At 41.6% G+C, this 5659-nt stretch overlaps 1 protein-coding gene across 1 annotated transcript in view; it reads right to left on the bottom strand.

Moving 5' to 3' along the window:
• LOC104965422 (synaptic vesicle glycoprotein 2C-like) overlaps positions 1 to 5659 on the bottom strand; it is a 34187-nt gene that overhangs the window by 5263 nt on the left and 23265 nt on the right. The window lies entirely within an intron of this gene.

The raw sequence follows: 5659 nt of genomic DNA, 5'->3' as shown, positions 1-5659 counted from the left end.
TTAAGTGCTGTTCCAAACCAACGAGTGTGGAGCGGTGTGGAGGGGGCTATCAAGCCCTCAAACTGCGAGTCTGCATCGGTGTTGACTGGAGATTGGTCTCTACCTGACCGGTCTCAACGCTGTGTGTGTCCGTCAGGAAACAAGCTGTTAACAAGTAGTTCCAGCAAACATCCACTGATAAATTGCGATGTTAACAACCTAAGGATAACCTCATATGTTTTTAACTTAGGATCATACCTGTGTTTAGTCTGGAAAAAGATAAATGTGTGCATTTTATTATAAAGTTGTGTATATTTACAGACCGTTGCAAAAACTAAGAAGCTTATAAACATCAGGTTTAAAACTAAAAGAGCTTTACAAAAAAGTAACACAATGAAAGATTTTTGGAGTTTTATTTGAGTTATTAATTTACAAACTTTTTGTCTAAGAGATGCTGATTTGAAACCGTTGTTACATACAGTTACGGCATTTCCTGTTTCTGCCGGAGAGAGGGGAGTTTGTCCCAAAGCTTGTTGCTGTATTTACTCTCTCCATCTGACAGGAGGGAGCCTCGTTGAGCTGCGAGTGTGGCTCCAGACGGAGTTCACTCCGTCACGGAGGGGTAGGGTTGAGGGAGTGGTTTGGGATTGGGCCTATATTTCCTTTATCTTGTAATATAACGTGATAGATTTAAACTCCGCACACTGAGCTCTGATTGGTCAGCAGGCGGTGCTTTCACTGAGTTGATTGATTTTCTATAGACGCCGGAGGCGGGCAGCGTCAGGTAAAAAAAAGTTATTTAGCCTTCCCAAACCTGAGCCTCACGCGCCGCCTACGTGGGTACATGTATCATTGTTATTATACTTTATTTCCTTATCTATTAATTTTTTTTAAATGATCTTTTACATTACTTTATTTATACCTATATATGTATTTATTTACTTTACGTAGGACCGGGAGGGGGGGAAAGGGAAAAATATAGACTGTATAAATGTAACTCATTGTGCCTGACTCAATAAAAAAAGATATATAAAAAAAAAAGAGGTAGGAGTAGCTAGAGAATGTTCTTGCGAATATTAGAAAAAAACAAAATAGGGGTAGGAGTGGCTGGAGGGCCTTCAGCTCTCATTAGAAAAACACTGAAGTCAGTAGAAAATGTAGCCAACATAGAAGGAGCAAGTCTCAAAATAGAACACATTGTCAAAACATTGGGATGACAGTTTGAAGATGGAACAGCAGGGGTTAGGACTGTCTCAGTATAAAAAGGAGAAAGCACGTTCACATCATTGGTCCAGTCATCCGGAGACTGGCCCGGGTTCTCATTCTTTTAAGAATAAAACTATATGCATCAAAAAAACAAAACATTGATAGAACATATCTAGAAAACGTTTTGTTTCACTTTGTTTTTAATTAAATAAAAAAAAACTCTTTTAATTGTTTTTATGATATGGGCAAATAATTATTCCTTTGCTGCGACTGCACACACAGTAGAGCTATGATTATGGATACAGTACAATAACCTATACCTGATTACCGGAAATGCATTGTAGAGAAGGTCTGTAAGGCATGTACTATAACGGGTAACCGGCAGACACTGCTTTTTCTTTTGCTGTGTAAATGAATCTCATGGGTCTAATGCAAATGTCCTCTCCACACTAGTGTTGGGTACTCAATAATATAGGGGTAATTTTCTCCCACTGACGTGATGTGTGCAGGCCTTTTAAAGCTTACCTTCTGGGGAACATCTTTGATCATATCGTACATGTCCTTCACCATGGCCTCGGTGTAGGTCTCAACAAAAAGTGGCGGTTCCACCTGTCGGAGACAATGCAATGTTAGCGAATCACAATCATTCTGACTAAAACCCAACTGTGGGTCTAAAGTAGAGCTTGCCCTCCCATGAGGATGTAACAGCTGTTATATTGCTTTCTGACAAACAGAGTGGCAGCCTTGCTATCCTTTGCTTGTTTACACAGGTGGGCGAAACAATGTAACTCTTGGCCCGGGGGTGGCCTGAACGGATAGACTTAACTACATCACACCATACATACATTTCTTAAAACATTTATTTGATAAGCTTCTTACTATGAGTAAAAGCAAAAACACGTGGGTTTGCTATCCTGGCTCCAAAATGGTGGAATGAGCTCCCCATTGAAATCAGGACAGCAGATAGCTTGCACATCTTCCGGCGCAGACTGAAAACTCATCTCTTTCGACTCCTTATATGATTCTGTTTTCTTCAAGGTTGTATCTTCCTGGTAGAATGTACTTACTGTAAGTCGCTTTGGATAAAAGTGTCAGCTAAATGCAATGTAATAATTAAAAAAAGGACTTTGGTAGTCTGAGGGGCAGGGGCTTCAGAAATAAAAAGCATCAGCTGCATGCCAGGGGCACCAGTAGCCTACTTAACGTTGAAAAAAAAAATTGCAGCCTCCCATGTAGGACTGCATATATTTATCAATTGATGGAATTGTGGAGTCATATTGATTTGTTTGAAGCGTCGATGCAGTACAGCCTCACATGACCACAGTGCTTCTTAAACCATAGCTCTACTTATTATCTGGACCCACTGACCAACTGACCAATCCACGGTCCACCTGACCAGCTGACTGCCATCAATGGCTCCTCTCAAAAGCCTATGAAGTCATAAACAAGTATTACACCATGGTTTTGAATGTAGGCTGAGAACATATAATACCTTCCATCCAGGAGACAACGTCACATTAGGAAACTTTTCCTGAACCAACTGCAGAAAACTGGAAAAGAATGATGGAAGGAGAGGAGAAAAACGACAGGCACTTTATTTAATAACCTTTTAATAAATAACCTTTAGCATATTCGATCAATCAAAAACGTTATAGGCTATATATATCTGTCAAGATATTAGTTTTTGTGTTTATAGTTTCCTTTTTTATTGTATGTATTTTCTCCTGTCTTACTTCCTGTGTTTTCCCTCCTGTTTGATTGTCTCACTGTTTCCACCTGCTGCCCCTGTGTCTCACCCCTCCCCAGCTGTGTCTTGTCTTGTGATTAGTCTTGTGTGTATTTAGTGTTGTCTCCCCTATGGCGGTGGTGGCGAAGTCCATAGGGACTTGGCTTGGCAACAGAAAGGTCACCAGTTCAAGTCCCGGAAAGACCAAGTGCTACCGAGGTGTCCCTGAGCAAGGCACCGTTCCCTACACTGCTCCCCGGGCGCTGTACATAATGGCAGCCCACTGCTCCTAACACTAGGATGGGTCAAATGCAGAGAAACCATTTTGTTACATAGTTCCTGTACTACGTAATGACAATAAGTTGAATCTTCTTCTTCTTCTAGTCGGTTTGGCGTTGTTTTTTTATTATTATCAGCTTTTTTGCCATCTCATTTCTTAACTGCACCCGGGTCCAACTTCTTGCTAAATCCTGACAATATCACCATTATTACAAAGTACAGAATGTAGCCTATACTGTACGTCTTAGACCATCGCAGTGCTATAAGCATTATCAAATACCAACATTGAGAGAATCCATAAAAACATATCTGAAAAAGATGGATCTACAAAGATTGTTGAAATTAGAGGATAAAGCCTGAAACCGAGCCAACAGGAGGTGCAGAGCTCTGATTTACTCTCAGATCACTTGAATAACAATATTCTGTTTGTCACAATTTGCCCAATGATGCCAAAAATAGGTTGTCTACCCCAGTATTATAAAAATGTTGTAGTTAATGTTGTACTGTATGTCACTTATACCTTTTTCTTAAAATTCTATAATCATCCTATTATTTGCTGTGGCATATTCCACATCTCCCCAGATCGCTTATGAAAATCTAAATCTAAAGATATCTTTGTCAGTTAGTATATCAAATGTAGCAATAATGTGCGAAATACATGTACAATACAAGCTCTGAACAGCAAAGACTGACGGACAGACAACATCAAATCAGCTTGTTCACCTGGTTCCATTGACTGTAGGCAGGAAGGCTGGTGCGTTGGGACCCAGGAGGATGTCTGCATTCACCCATACGGGCCGGTTGATCCCTCTGCTACTGTTCTTTGACTTTTGACTGAGCAGGTCCAATGACAAACCCACTGATCTCAGAGTCTTAAAATCCAACTTCATGCCTGCAGGGACACAGAGCGCTAACACCTGTGGGATGGACACATACTGTAAAGGCCCATGTGTTCTACTGAGTACCTTTTCTAGAGGCCAGCACTGCATCCATCCATTGGTCCAGAGTGTTGTCACTATAGATGTCAGGAGGGTGGGCCATGATGGGGATTGGATTCTCATTGGCTGTTCCATAACCCTCCAGAGTGATGTCAGCCTCCAGGATCATAGCATCACCTGATAGGACGAGAGGAGGGGACAGTGTAGACAAATCATGTGTTAAATTTAGCATTATGTTGCTACAGTATGTAAAAGTCTTCTGTTGGCTATCTGTCTGAAGTGGATTTAGCCTCAGGGGGCAAGGGCCAATATTTTGGGGTTTCAATGATAAGAAACAAGACTTCCTTTTGGATTGTTTGTAGTCGGATTAGCAAATTGAAATGCATAAATGGTGTAGAGACAAGAGATAACATTTCAATAATGGACAAGCTAATCTTTAACTAATAAAAAGCTTTATTGTTGTCAAACAATAGTCCATGGGTTATAGGATTTCTTTTGGCCAATGTGTTTGGTCCAACTCACACCCAGACCATACATCACCTTTGTAACCACCTGTCAGTCACAAGGTAATCAAATTTGCTGCCTGGCACAATTAGTCAATACTAATTGATTACAAATGTAATCCATATCTTGTCCTGTAGGCTAACGCAGCGTCCACATGGCGGCGTGCGTTTATGCTGGTGGGCGTGTCTGAAACTCGACCAACAACCAATCACATGAATCTCCCGCCCCGGACACACAAGCACGCGGTTTGATTGGCTAGAGCTTGTTACTGGCATATGATTGATTGGCCGACGCTATCATTCGAAGCTTCAAAAGTTGAACATTGCTCAACTTTGAAGCGAGTCAACTGGCGAGCAAAGCGAAAAGCGACGCGACCACAATGAGTTCGGCAAAGCGCTGACGTCACCCCATTCAAATGTGAATGGGAAGAAGCGTTGGAAGCTTCAACGCACGCCAGCCGTGCGGGACATGTGCCAGTGTATGGTACTGTATGCCACTGAAAAAACTGAGTGTGTGAGTTTACTGTGAGTGCTTGCTTTCATTTCCTCTTGCTGTTAGCTCTGTGTTGTGGTATCGTGCATGGTAGCCATCAAAGCCCGTCAGGAGAGGCTGAATCACGCTACGTGAATCCAGAGAGCTCAAGTATGGTCGTGCCACCTTAGTAGAAAACGAGAAGAGCAGTAGAGAATTTCTGATTGATATAAAAGACAAACACAGGCTTAAACTTAGACATCATTATTATCAAAGAGGAGAAAAGGGGATTATGTATCCTCTTTTGCTTATGTCTGTGTTTTAGGTGAGTGGGAGGGGTCTTCCGTAATGACTTTGTCTATCAGGAGATACTTCAGTCTTTACTTTTGTCCCTAGTCAAATTCATCCCAACTGAATTAGAAAATGACTTCCGAACTGCAGGATCAGAGGTTCAAGAGTCTGGCCTTGAGCTCCAGCAAGAGGGTCAAGTTATACGACTTCGTGGATACTACATTTCTGATACCAGCCAATAGCATCTTTTGTCAGACCCTCACTC

Source organism: Notothenia coriiceps, unplaced genomic scaffold (assembly GCF_000735185.1).
Source record: "Notothenia coriiceps isolate Sejong01 unplaced genomic scaffold, NC01 NC01_scaffold00037244, whole genome shotgun sequence".
Taxonomy (NCBI): domain Eukaryota; kingdom Metazoa; phylum Chordata; class Actinopteri; order Perciformes; family Nototheniidae; genus Notothenia; species Notothenia coriiceps.
This window is presented reverse-complemented; position numbering and strand designations above follow the sequence as displayed.